At 47.5% G+C, this 14,305-nt stretch overlaps 2 long non-coding RNA genes across 4 annotated transcripts; one reads left to right on the top strand and one right to left on the bottom strand.

The window, feature by feature from the left end:
* On the bottom strand, window positions 1-3,178 carry LOC127782815 (uncharacterized). Of its 2 annotated transcripts, XR_008019230.1 has the most exons (3): window positions 2,439-3,155; window positions 1,758-1,949; window positions 1-384 (listed from the first exon to the last, which is right to left on the bottom strand). It is a non-coding gene; the product is annotated as an uncharacterized LOC127782815 (long non-coding RNA). The 2 variants fall into 2 exon arrangements; XR_008019229.1 differs by having other exon boundaries at window positions 1,758-3,178.
* A 1,829-nt stretch (window positions 3,179-5,007) lies between these two features.
* Window positions 5,008-9,071, top strand: LOC127782108 (uncharacterized). 2 transcript variants are annotated; one of them, XR_008019105.1, is made up of 6 exons: window positions 5,008-5,603; window positions 5,714-5,961; window positions 7,322-7,526; window positions 7,704-7,929; window positions 8,208-8,317; window positions 8,497-9,071. It is a non-coding gene; the product is annotated as an uncharacterized LOC127782108 (long non-coding RNA). The 2 variants fall into 2 exon arrangements; XR_008019104.1 differs by having other exon boundaries at window positions 5,009-5,603; window positions 8,208-8,314.
* The last annotated feature ends 5,234 nt before the right edge of the window (window positions 9,072-14,305 follow it).

Here is a 14,305-nt window from a genome sequence, read left to right on the forward strand (position 1 = left end):
TTATATAAAAACTAAATAAATTTAAACTTGCATCTTTCATGTACATACAATTATTACAATTCAGACATGCTGCAGATTTCTCTCGCTTTGCTGAAGAACAGAGATATCACTGTAATATCTGGACTGAATATGTCGACCAAATCATGACAAAGCAGAAAGGTAAAAATAAATCTATTTGTTTGGATTGATTCAATTCAAGATGTGTCAAAATCGACTTGAGAGTCAGTATGACATCAACACTGATCATATGTAACTTGAGATTTGAGGTATGTTTGACATGGGATTTTTTCTTCATAAAAAAACATTCATAGCCATGGTTAGGAAATACTGTAGAATCAGACTGCAAGTGGTAGAGATGAACCATCTGCTCATTTTGAACACCACCTACAACAAAAAGAAGCAATCCATGACACAACTAAGACAATGTCCACAATAGAAGGTCAAAAGGACCACATAAAACATCATAATAAAGATTGGATAGTACGTGTGTTAGTATAAATCAAAATGAGTAAACTAAAGTTCTCATGTAAACCACAAAGAATGAGCTGAAAAGAAGCGTACTAATTATTCTAGTATCAACTTAAGGGGCAGCAAAATACAAACATTCTGCTCATCAAATATTACCAAACTATTGATGATCCAATATTGAAAATGGAACTACTCCTCAGCTAATTGGTCATGCAACCAAGAAAAACCTAATCCAATAACTCTTAAATTAATGTTTTAAGTTTTACTAATGATGAATAGATATATTGCTGAACTTTAACATATTCTCACAAACATGGTAAATTTATCTCCTAGAGTTGGATGTAAAGATTAAATTTAGACTTTCTATGCATTAAGATGTACTATACAGTTCATGAACTAAACAATACGACAATCCCGTTATAGTTTCAGAATAACAATTTCCTAATGGTTTGGAAAGTTACGTAAAAGTATTTATAGAAAGCATGACTTAGGAGGCCATGGCCCTAGAGGTCTAGAGAACTTCTGGATTATTCAAAATAGTCCTGCCATGTTATATTATCAAAGAACAATTTTAGTAACTTCCTCTCGAAAAAGTAAAAACTGAATAATTGCTATTACAGTTGGATATAAAATTTGTATGTTTAGAGATTAGGTTATTCTGGTGACATAATCTGTGCGCCATACAATGAGAATATGGGGAGTCGATGGGAACGGTTCAACTTAGTACTGCAAGCATTCATGTGTAAACAGGTAAAACTAACCTATATAGACTACCGAGCAAAGAACAAAGAGGCACATCTAGACTTTCCCCATAAAATTAAGAAGAAAAACTGAACACAACTTGCTTCATACTTGTAATTTGGACATGTAAAAACAATTGGTTTGCTCTAACGTGGAAGGATGCTCTAACATGGAGCAAATCTTCTAGCACCAAGAATTGTCTTGCAAAAACAAAGGAAGCTCTAACTTGGAGAAAATTTTATAGCAGCAAGAACAATTGGTTTGTGGAGCTAATTCAGGTAAGGATTGCTCTCAAGAACAGGTAGGACCTAGGTACCTAAGGTATGCTCATCTCTTACAGCATGGCTGCAGAGGCAAATTAGTAGAAAAGAATTCACATTAGACTCAGTAAACAATAACATGAGAACTTGATGGGTTTTACATTGTATCAAAGGTGTAGGCAAGGGACCTTCAATATATTAGAAGCTAAACTCTTAATAATTATGCGAAGTCAAATAAGATACAGTGAGATAATCATATGGCTAGTTATAATGAGAAGTACTCTGTACCATGGGCTGCTGGAATCCCTGGCCGCGCCAAGCTGCCATCGCAAGGATGGCCTAGCAAAGTAACTTAGCGGAGCTCGTTGTGGCACTCCATCGCAGGCTGCATTTGCACAGCCACACATGCGTATGGGCTGCCAAGCAGCTTGTTCTTCTCCGTCTGAAAACTCCTCCATATCAAAACATCAAGAGGGCATTCTAACAAACAAAATGTTGATGGATGTATAAGTCCATGAAATAGAAATAGAGAATCTGAATTGTATGCAGTCAACTGCAGACTTTGATTTGGGGGAAAACTTGGGGGTTGCAAGAAGTTTCTTGAGCAGATTAAGACATACATGCTAACTCCAACTATTTGATTACTATAATGAATGCACGAACGATTAGGACATCAATCGGATGAACATGGGCAGTACTTCAAGAGGGCATTCTAACAAACAAAATGTTGATGGATGTATAAGTCGATGAAATAGAAATAGAGAATCTAAATTGTATGCAGTCAACTGCAGACTTCGATTTGGGGGAAAACTTGGGGGTTGCAAGAAGTTTCTTGAGCAGATTAACACATACATGCTAACTCCAACTGTTTGATTACTATAATGAATGCACGAACGATTAGGACAACAATCGGATGAACATGGGCAGTACGCCTGAACTAACAAAAGCAGAAACACACGCACTTATTACCTGCATCTTGTAGAAATAAAATCGAAGCAACCTATATAGTGGAGTACCGACAAATATATTGCCATTAAATAGTTGAGCTTGCTTCGAACCAGTATTGCTGCAACAAAAATAGGGGGATCGATCCAAAAAAATAAAATCCAGCAAGATGAGAGAAAATTAGATGGGGAAAGTTACCTGTTGTAAATGTGATGAGATTTTCCATGCATACATTGCCATAGAAAAAGAAAATTACTGATGCGAGGGGGAGGGAGCGCACCGCTATAGAGAAAAAAAGTTGGAGGACGCTGTGGGGGACTCACGCGCCGGCGCGTTGCCGCCATCCTCACCAAGATGCGACCATCCTCACTGGCAGATGAAGGGAAGAAGGTGGTGGTAGCTCGTGTTCCTCTTCTCCAGGCGCCTGGATCTTTGCTAGCAGATGCGGCGACGAAAATTGAGGGCTGTGGCGGAAGCGCTTCGTTGAGGGTTGGAGGAGTGTGAGATTGCGACGGCGGCATGCGTGAGGGAAGAGGCGGTGAGGCGGTGGTGAGGCGGAGATAAAACTATGAAAGAGAAGAAGAGGCGGCGGTGACTCGCTTCTCTCTCCTTCGAGTCGGCAGATCCGTCGGGGAGGAGGCTAGGGCCGCCGCTGGCAGATGCGACGGCGGCGGCGGCGGCGCCGACACGCGCGAGGGGAGGTGAGGAGGGGGAGGGTCGCGGAGGAGGGGCTGGGTGAGGCGGCTAGGGTTTGGTGAGGGCTAGTGAAATCTACACCGTCCGTTACGGATCCAACGATGCCACGGGTGCGGAAGGGCCGACAGCGCGGGGCACGTGGACGGTCAGATCGAGCCTATCGTGAGATCGGACGGAGTACGTTAGCAGGAACCGCCCCGTAATTAACCGAAAGAGCAGGGATTTTTTTGCAAAAATCGATGACGTGGCGCGCTAATCCTCATCCATTCCCACGACGTTTAAGTATTCCCACGGCGTTTTAAGTAAACTAATAATATATATCAGTAGCTTAGGGCTGTGTCTCAAACAGGCCCATATCTCAACAAGTCTAGGCCTGGCCCATGGTTGGGTTAGGAAAATTTCTCCATATGTGTAGCCACTAGCAAAATTATATATGATTGTTATACAAGAAAACACTAGTACGGGATTGGTTTTTCCGTACGGTCAACAAAATTTTCACATGCGGATGAATGGCCCGCACTCAACACTTCGTCTGCGAAAATCATGAATTTTGCGTGCGGGTGGCGCCTTCGCACGCGAAAATCAGATTTTTCCGTGCGGTTGCTTATGTCGCCCGTACGGAAAAATAATAATCCAAAAAAAATAATATTCACAAAGTACCGAACCCTAACCCTAGATCTGCCACTCCCCGCCGCCACCACTGCTGCCGGATCCGGGCGGGGGACTGCGCAGCCGCCAGATCTGAGCGGAGGGCAGCCGCCACCGCTGGATCCTGGCGTGGGGAGCGAGGCGCCGCTCCCGGCCGCTAGATCCTGACCATCTCGTCCTCGTTGTCGGCGTCGGCCACATGAGGTGGGGAGGATGGCGCCGCTCCCAGCCGTCTTCTCTTCCTCGTCGTTGGCGGCCGCATGAGGAGGGGAGGGTGGTGCCGCTCCCGGGAGCCTCCTCCTCCTCCTCTTCGTTGGTGGCAGCGCCGCTCCCGGCTGCCGCCTCCTCCTCCTCGACGTCGGCGGCGGCCGCCGCGTCACCTCCGCCAGCAGCCACGATGGGCGCCTCCTCGTCGGCGCGCGGCGGCGGTGCCGCTCCTGACCGCCGCTTCCTCCTCCTCGTCGTCGGCGATGGCGGCCGCCACCGCGATGCCTCCGGAAGCAGCCGCACCAGCCTCCCGTGCCTCGGCCGCCAGCAGCTCGGCCACCGCCTCATCGGCAGCGGCGGCGGCGAGCCGGCCGCCTCCCGCCTGCGCGCTCAGAGAAAGGAGTGGAGAGGAGGGTTGAAAGGCAGAGAGAGAAGTTTCACTGAGAGAGAGAGTGAGGAGTGAATATTAAAAGGAAAAAGGTAGAGAGAGTAGGTGAAAATTTTGAAGTGTGTGGGAGGGAATGGCCTTTTTTGTGTGCGGTTCAATTAAGACGTCCGCCTGCGAAAATAAACTTATTTTTACGTGCAGTTCACTTAAGAGGACCGCATGGAAAATCGATTTTTCCGTGCGATCCTCTTAAATGGACCGCACAGGAAAATGAACCGATTTTTCTGTGCGGAACGAGTTACCGTCCGCACGCAACTCTGTCCAGGAAAATCATTTGCGTAGTAGTGAAAGTAAAAGATCAAACTTCTGTCGCTTCTTCCAATACTAGTACTAGATATCTTAAAGTGCATGTGTTTGCCGCTACCAGAGCGATTTGGCTCCTATTGACTAATCCGCTTGAAACACCTCGCTAATATGGATTGATTATGGTTGTGTTTTAGATGCCTTTCCTGTGGACCGTTCGATCCTGCACATGGGCCACATCTATCCATCCGTTTTTCCCTATCGCCCGTGCTTACCACGTCGTGGGATCGCTTGGCGCCGAGCCCTCCACGTCGCCCGCTCATCTCTTCCCCTTCCTCATCCTCACGCCGCTCGCTCCCCCCGACTCCCCCTCTCCCCGACCGCTTGCTTCCTTCCCCTTTCTCCCGCCCCTCTCCACCAAACCCTCAGGCCGTCTCCCTCCCTCCGCCTCCCCACTCGCCATCTCCCCGTGGCGTCCTCCGCGGCTCCTTCGGGCGCGGCGGCGTCGGCGACGGAGCGCCCTCGCTTCCTAGAGCGGTGCGGCCTCAACGCCGACGAGTTCGACGACGATGCCGAGGCGGAACCCATGGTTGGCTTGTTCGGTAGATCGATTAGGGGTCTCGCGGAGGTTAATTTCACTGCGGTTTCTGGTGGTTTGAGTGTATTTTTGTTTGTTTGTTTTCAAGAAGAGAGGAGGAGGGGAAGGCCATCGTCATGGCTGGATCTGGTCTCTCCTTGCTCAGCGGTAGCGGCAACGTCCTCCCCTTTGTCCTGGCCTCCCCATCCTCCTCCCAAAAAATCCCCCACTGCTGGCTTCATCGGTGACGGCGATGACGCACAGTAGCTCCCGCGTCGCCCACTCCGCTAGATATGGAGGCACCTCGTCCTCTTCTTCGTCTCAGCGCCAGGCAGTCCCCTCGTCCTCGGCACCATCGTCGACACCAAAGGTCAGCGTCCCCCCTTGTCACTCCTTACTCAACTCCTCTATCCCTCGCCCTTATCCTCCTCCCGCCGTCCTCTGTCTCTCACTGATCTCGCCGCCGATGATTGTCTACAGGAACAATGACGAGGCCTCTGGGTGGAGACGAGGATCTCGGTGGCGATGCGGCCGGAGGCAATACAACATTCCCACTGTTAGCATGACATTGAAGTGTGGTTGATTAGGCGAAGGAAGATATATTTTGGTTGGAGGATTGCAGGGATGTAAGCGGTTTGAATAACATTTGGGACTAATCTGAGAAAGAGGTTCCAGTGTTTCCTCTGCGAAAGTTGTTGCGAAAAGCAGCTGGACAAGACAATTATGAGGTATCATACACAACATTATCCGCTAAATTTGGTTCTGTCAAATTTGCTTGATTTATACGATACATGTTTATATATGTATGGACTATTACAGTGCGATGCGAAAGAAAGTAAATTTCGATAGTTGACTATGGATGACATGGTGAAGGATTATTGCGACTAGCGATGTGGATGTTGTATGGGTTTCCTATAAATTTTGTACTTCAACCACAGTTTACTCTGTGTAGTATCCAGATTTGAGTATTTTCTACCAATAAAAGTAGGTTTTAGGGGATCAAGTAGCGCAGCAGATAGTTCTTACATAGGACCACGCATTATATATGGTCTCTTATGTTGAGCTTGATTGCTACTCTAAGGTATGGGATGCTGCTAGCTGCCTCTTATGTTCTCACTTCTGAGCACTATGAAGTCCAACATGAAACAAGAGAACTGTTTTGTATAGAACATGCTATTGATCAGCACAACCAATTTATCTGAGTTTATTTCTTTGCTGAATATAGCGAGATTGCAGTGTTACTTCCAGCAGAGAGAATTGCAACTGCTAGACTAAATTTTTTTTGAGGGGTGGCGGCACTGGTTTATGAGGTTGCTAGACATACAATGTCCAGAAACTTACATGCCATGGGATTATATTTGCTTGCCACAGTAGGCCTTACAAATGTATGGTTGTTACTTTACATTTTACATTTTTGGAGATTTGGGGAAACAAAGCCAATTATAGCTGTTAAAGTAAGAAGCTGTGAAAAGACCACCGGACATGCATGTTTCTGTACAAAAAAGTATTGTTACAGTATTGAGAAAACGTGGTGTTTAATGAAATGATTTATGCTGTCATTCAGCATAACCTTTGGCCCGTCACTGCTCTGCTTGCATAACCTTTGGGTTGTTGTCGTATGAATTGAACCTGATTAGTTGATATTCAACCGTTGGCGGTAAAATTCCTTTTTACATTCAATCTTCTTGGCTGTTCAACAGCAGTGATAGCTTTTGTTCCCCCAGTGAAACAACTATGCAATGCTATTACTTTCTTTAAGAACATCCACATGCAATGCTTTGGGCAAATTCTATTATCTTGTTATGTTGGCTAGATGAGCATCCTAGATGCTTAATATGGGGAGTATGGTAAGATGTGTGACGAAATTCAGAAAGATAGTTCAATATAATTTTTGTTGTTGCCTCTAAATAAAAGAATAATGTTCTAAAAGATAACTCTATTCTGTTGTGGGTCAGCTCTACAGAGTTCCTTCTGTTTTTATTCCCGCAGATTCCATTTACATGGTTTTTCTTCATGCTCATGAAGCAACTTGCTCGCTGGACCTGTTGCATAGCTTACATGGCTCCTCCCATTATGTCTTGCTTCCAGGTAATAAAGACTATTCATTTCTTTGATTGTTGGGGGTGTGCTTCAGACCTGTGGTCATGCCGCCGGCAACCGCATTAATTCAGCTAAGATGCGGTTCTTGATTTGTTGGCGAAAACCCAGATTCTGGGAAATCATTGAGCTGACCTGGAGTTCTTGTTCAGTGTTTTGCTCTTCGACTAAGAATCTGGATATGGCGAGCTTTCAGGTAATGAATCCTTCTACCAGCTTATTTGATGGTAATTTCTGTTCTTTGGAGTCCTCCCATGACAGAAAGATAGGATTTTTTTCTTAGTAAAATTTTTGTTTGAAAAAAGGGAGCAAGCAATCTGCTGCTCACACTGCTGAAATCGAATCCAACTAATTCTTCTCCTACTTCTTCCAGCAGGAAACAAAGGCCAGGAATGATCAAGGGCCTGTTGCTGATCACGTTAGGCATCAGAACCACATGGAAAACCTCACAGATCATCTAGAAAAAACTCTCAGAATGCAAAGGATCTAGGATTTTCTCCATCGAGTTTGTTGCCCTGATTGCATTTTGCCCCTTTAGTTCAGAGTTGTTCGTTCTCTCGTGAGTATGCTTGAGAAACCAGTCTGTTGTTCATTCTCTCGTGAGTATGCTTGAGAATCCCGTCTGTTTTTTTATGTGTTCCTGCTAGAACCTGAGTTGTGTGGCTGCCTTCTCATCTCAACCCATAGAAGCTATTTCTGATTTTTTTTTTTGGCCTGCTTGTTTTGGGGGCTGACATGCATAGCATCAGTAACACCTTCTTAACATAAGCTGCGCCTACTATTTTACTATCCTCTTTTATGTTTAAGATGGTTGCCAGTTCAATAACACATCTGCATCCATAGCGATTCCATCATGTTGCTTCGTTTGTCCATGCAGGGAAAGGAGACCGCACAAAGCATCCGTTAATTTATCCATTCAGAATGAGATACCAAGGAAACCCACTGAAATGATAGTTGGCAACAACCTAGCAAGAAGAACCTAAGGTGGTTCTTTTTATTTTTCCAACATATTATGTCTGCTTTTGATTTGGGTTTAATAGTTTTTGTTGGTGACCATAGTATTGCGTTTTCTTAAAATAAGCTCTCACGTTAGTAGGTGGCTATGAGCTACCATGAGGTGGTCACTGTTCTTTGCTCCTGATTAAATGCAAGTGTTGCTTGTGCAGGTGATGGAAAAAGCAACAAGTACTTAGCGTTTGTCATTCTCTCCAGCAGGTGATATGCTATTCAATTTATTATTTCCTGTGATTTTACGGTGCCACTACCTTTGTTCTGTTCTCGGAAGCAATATAGCTAATTGCCTATAATAGATTACTTCCTCCGTTTCACAATGTAATTCATTCTAGCATTTCCCACATTCATATTGATGTTAATGAAGTTCATTAACATCAATATGAATGTGGGAAATGCTAGAATGAATTACATTGTATGAATGTGGGAAATGCTAGAATGAATTACATTGTGAAACGGAGGGAGTACATAATAAAAGTTTAGCGCATCTGCCAGGTAGCATTTTCATACAATGTCAGATACTTACATGCTATGCATCTATTCAAGATCCCTTTTCTTCTGTCATGACCTATTACTGGCAGTACTTATTTTTGGGCACTCATATGGATCTTTTCTAATGGTTCTCTGTTAAAGCTACGCATTGTTCACACATGAAGATTAAGTGAAAAAGATGACACACCCATCTTACCTTTATTTGATGGATATGCTATATTAAAACCCAATTGTATGTCCTTAGCCTCTTAGGTCATTGTATCGCATCGGTCGCGCACCCGCAGTCAAACGGAGCGGCCGAACGTACAAATGGTAAAATCCTAGAAGCACTAAAGAAAAGGCTTGAGGGGGGCAGCGAAGGGCAAATGGCCAGAGGAAATGCTATCTGTTCTCTGGGCCCTTCGGACGACCCCCACAAGACCAACTAAGTTCAGCCCGTTCATACTTCTCTATGGCGATGAGGCAATCACCACAACAGAGCTAGGGGCTAACTCACCAAGGATGACATTCTCTGGGGGCGAAGAGGGGCGCGAGTTGTCACTCGAACTCTTGGAGGGGGTAAGAGTCGAAGCACTCGAGCACATGCGAAAGTATGCCACAGGCACTTCGGCAACTTACAACAAAAAAGATCGACCGACGGAGCTGTTGCCTGGTCATCTTGTCCTAAGGAAAAAGGTGAACCCGATAGCCGTTGGCAAGCTTGAATTGAAGTGGGAAGGACCGTACCTCATCAAGCACAAGTCCAGGATAGGATCCTTTCGACTGGCGACACTGGAAGGCGAAGAGTTCGACCATTCCTGGAACGCTGCCTTTCTCAAGCGTTTCTATGTCTAGAACGGGTGGCACCCAAATCGTCAACTTGTAAAAATGTATATATCGTTATGTAAGCCCTTCGGCACTATGTAAGCCTTTCGCCAAAAAAAAGAGGAAAATGAAAAAAGACAAAAAAACTGGATGTAGAGCTATTATCCACCATGGAGGCCCGAACCAGTATAAAATCTTTGTGTCCTCTGCCTTCTTTTTATATGTTTGTGCGATTGATAATTTGCGAAAAAAACCCCAAAGCAAACGCCAGATCAGCGAAAAAGGCCAGGGGGCGAAACGAATCGGCCGAAGCATTGCTCGCCGAACGATTGAAACCGCAACAGCTTGTTTCGGAGAACAATTAGCCGAACACCGTTACACTCGATCGAAAGGAAAGCACGAGTGCTTCCTACAACGTAGAACAAAACGGATCAAAAACGAAAGCCAAAAGCTAAAAAGTCAAAACCTATTTCACTAATATATGCAAAGGGGCCGACACGTTCGACCCAACGAAAAGCACGCGAAGTGACAATGCAAAAATAGTGAAAAGGAAATAAAACGCACCTTTATTGATTTTAAATAAAAATGTATCGAAGAATACATCACAATGGTACAAGTGAAGAGAAAGGAGCAATGACGTCACAGCCCGGCTTACAGATAAATTACATCTTCGCCCTGCGATCTCTCTCTCTCTCTCTAAGGAGTGATCGGGCGAACTAGGTTTGTCATTACTACTAATATCATACACAACCCTAAGAGGAGAAGGGGGCGAAATACAGACTAGACTGTAACGACGCTGGGAGATCGCCTCCCGCCGATCAGTCTTCTGATGGTTTCGCCAAAAGCGAGCCATGTCCTCCGAACGTCTTGAATGAACAAGATCGTAGTCTTCTAAGGTTCGCCCAGGGTGCACCCGAAGCCACCCGGCAACCTAAAAAACCTTATAGCTGCGTCCGTTTATCACCATTTCACGATAAATAGGCCGAAATGGGCATCGCACCTTCGGCAAATCCTTTAATGGCACAAATTTCTCGTTTTGGTTTCGCCAACTCCCAGAAGGGGGCCGAATGCACAACTTTCGGCGAACACCCTAGTAGACAGTGCAAAAAGGGCAAAAGGCGAATTGCATAGTAAGAATAGGTGAAAAAAGAAAAAAGTATTGCATAATGTGAAATGGGCGTAATCATAAATACGCCAAAAACTTTGACCACCAAAAAGTGGCTAAGAGAGTCATATATTCAAAATATCTAAGGGCCTCTTTTTCGGCTACAATAAGGAGGGTTAGCGGCAGCCCGCCGAATACACATCGTTCGCTACTCCTGGCGAACACAAAAAGAAGAAGGGAAACTACTAAAATCTAAGGAAAGGGCGGAGGGCCTCACACCTTTGGGTGATCCTGGGCATCGCCTCCACCCCCTTCAGCCGCCGCGTCCTCTTCTTCGCTAAGGTCCGACGCCTCTGCCTTCGCTAGTTGCTCCAAGAGGCGCGCCTTGGCGGTGGACCGGCCGTCTTTCTGCCAGAATTGTTTCCACCACGCACGAAGTGCGAGCGAAATGTCCTGCGCACTAATCTCCCAGTCCCCCTTCGCATAGTTAGGGAACTCGGTGACGTGCTCGCAGCCGAACTGTTGCAGAAGACCCATAGTAAAGGCCGCTGATACGCACGCACAGCAATCGCCGTACGCAGTGGCGCAGTCCAAAACCGAATCACCAGCCTGCTGGGTCTACTCGGAGAAGTCGAAGGCCGAGGCATCTTCGGCAGGGACCCCTCGCACTTTCACACCCATGTCAGTAAGGGCGAGGTGAAGCGTTTGGCACGCCGTTCTTGCGGATTCGGTAGTTTTTGCCATCTTTCAGGGTGTTGCGAGGGCCTCCATCTCCAAGTTCTTGCGGCCAATTTCGTCATCCTTGGCCCGAAGACGGTTCTTAAATCCGTCAAGACGGGCCCGCACGGTTCGCTCTGCCGAACAGTGAGCTGCGAGAATCTGGATGCAAAATAGGAACGGCGAAGAGAACAAATGTTAATTATGGGACATGTAAAAAAGAAGAGGAAAACCAAGAATAGAGAAAAAGCATACCCGAACCGCCAAGCTTTTAATAGCAGAACACCCCTTATCAAACTCATTCAGTTCGGTGAATAGGCTCGGGGTGCTGGCAGGTAAGACAAGATTGCTTACTCCCTCGACAAAGGGAATAAGGTCTGCCCGGGTCTCGAAATCGCAAGTGGCGAAATGGGGAGCCGCAAGGGAGTACTCCGAAGCAGATGTTTCGACGGCTGCACCCTTCCCCTTCGCCTTGACTAGCGGCGAAACAACCGGCTGACGTCGAGGGCTACCGAAGACCCTCACTGCAGCTGTCACGATCCGTTCCGCGGAGGCTGAAGCCCCGGCGGCGGCGCTACCGCTTGCCCCATCAGCGCCAAGTGAAACAATGGGGGGCGGTCGAAAGGTCCAGGCTGCGGTCAGCGAGCGAAGTCGGAGTCTCGTCAGAAGACTCGTCGTCGCTGAAGACGCGAGCGACATCGACGAGTCCTTTCTTCTTGGAAATATTTTTGACCGGAGCTCCCTTCGCCGACTTGCCTGCCGAAAACACAATCAGCGCCTTTGCCCCATCCAACTCCTTTCGATGAAGAGGGGAGCTGTTCGACTCCACCCCGGTCTCGTTGTGACCTGGGCTTGGAGTAGGAGTATAGCTAGGGGTGTCGATACAGTTTTCGACCGCCTTGTCCGCGGCCTTTCTGACCACGACCTCAACCTCCTCCTCTTCCTCTCCTTCCTCCTCACTGTCACGCTCTTCGACGTCTTTCTCGTTGTCGGCGTCGGAATCAGACGAAACAGGAACCCTTCGCTTCCTGGGCGCAAGCTTTACTTGTCTACGCGTTCGCTTTCGTGAAGGCCTTGCATCATCGTCGGCCTTGTGGGGGTTCGCCCGGGGAGGCAATTCGCCGTTGTAAACCCGGTTCGCCCGGCCAGCCTCTTGTCGCATTAGCAGCTGGCTATACTCGACGACCGACACGTCGTCGATCATCCTACGGGCTTCGGCGTTAGCCTGGTCGAGGGTCAACACTACAAAAATAAAGGGTGTATTCACATTAAGCGTCGAACAAAGCAAAATAACAAAGCGCAGGAGTGCATTGCGAAAGAGCAGTCTTACCATTCGTCCCTTCAGGGAGAACCAAATTCGGCAAACCATCAACCTCTTCGCCTTGCTCAACTGTGACTTGCCACGACTGGGAGAGGGGAAAGATGTGAAGCATGCAGAATTCCTCCACCAAGTCGCGGCAGCTAAGGCGGGAGCAGACCTTACGCAGTAGAGCGAACCGCGCCTTCATAGCGCCGTCCGCAGCGATCTTTGGTTTTCGGTTCGGCGCAATCGCCCTGCACCGGCACCGAAGGGCTTTCGAGGAGTCAGAACCAGCCTCGAAGGGGATGGTGTGGTAAAACCACCTCGCCATCCAATGGCGGTCCCACTTCGACATGGCGGCGTTCATCGGCCAGAGATCGGACCGCTCGGGGCGAACATTAAAGTTTACGCTCCCGAACACTGTCTTCTTCGTTCCAGCTGGGGTAATCACCGTCTTCGAATTCACAGTGGCGAAGAATATGGCTCCGAAGAGTTCGGTGCTAGGCTCAAACCCGGAAGTCCGGCATGCCCAGTCGAAGATAGCTATCCGGACCAGCGCCGACGGGCTCAACTGTGGAAGCTCCACCTGGAAAAGGCGAAGGATCTCCGGCAACAACGTGTTGCACGGAAACCGGAGCCCCGCCTCAAAAAACACGGCAAATACCACCGTCCGGTTGTCGACGGGCTTCGGTACAACGGCTCTCCCCGGGGCGAAAGCCTGTCCCTCGACTAACGCCCTAGAGCTGACCAACTTTGCCAGCTCGCCGTCGTCTATGAGAGAAATCCCTAAATAGGCGGTGGTGTCATCGTCAATCCGGCCGGGGTCAGGCCCTTTCGCCGAAGAGGGGTTAGGCTTGCGGGGAGCCATGACGAAGGACGTATGAAGTGGCGAAGGGGGTGTACAGTGGCGAACAAGGGGAGTGAGCGAGAAATCTAAAGGGCCAAGGGGTGCCGTGAGAGCAAGAACGGAGGAAGAGAGCGCGGGCAGTGAAAGTGGCAAGTCTTGCGGTGAAAAGATAACGGGGGAGCATATATAGCCCAACCAGGCGACGGTTCGCCTACCCACCAGTAATAAAGCGCCACGTGTCGCAAGGGTAGGCGAAACGGTAAATTCCCATCAACCGAGCTGCACAGTAAAAAGCCCACGAAGGGAAGGCCCATTACTGTTCCTTCCGGCCCGGTAAAAATAAAAATAATATACCACCGTCCGCAGGAGGCGAAGAGCGGCAACACAATACCAGCCGCACGGACAACAAACTTTATTTGCAGGAACAATGTAGGTTTCGGCAGGAGCATCGGTCGAAAGGGGGCAGCAACGGGAATGGCCCCAACATCAACAACAATAACAACAATGGAGAGAATCCCACGCTTATCCAAGTCCTGGCTCAACAGGCACAGCTTATGAACATGATGATGCAGCAACTCCAAAACCAGCAGAACCAAGGAAACAACCATGCACCTCCCCAGAATAAGTTGGTAGAGTTTCTTCGTGTGAGGCCGCCTACTTTTTCCAGCACTACTAATCCAGTTGAGGCTGGTGATTGGC

This window comes from Oryza glaberrima, chromosome 8, assembly GCF_000147395.1.
Source record: "Oryza glaberrima chromosome 8, OglaRS2, whole genome shotgun sequence".
NCBI classification, from domain to species: domain Eukaryota; kingdom Viridiplantae; phylum Streptophyta; class Magnoliopsida; order Poales; family Poaceae; genus Oryza; species Oryza glaberrima.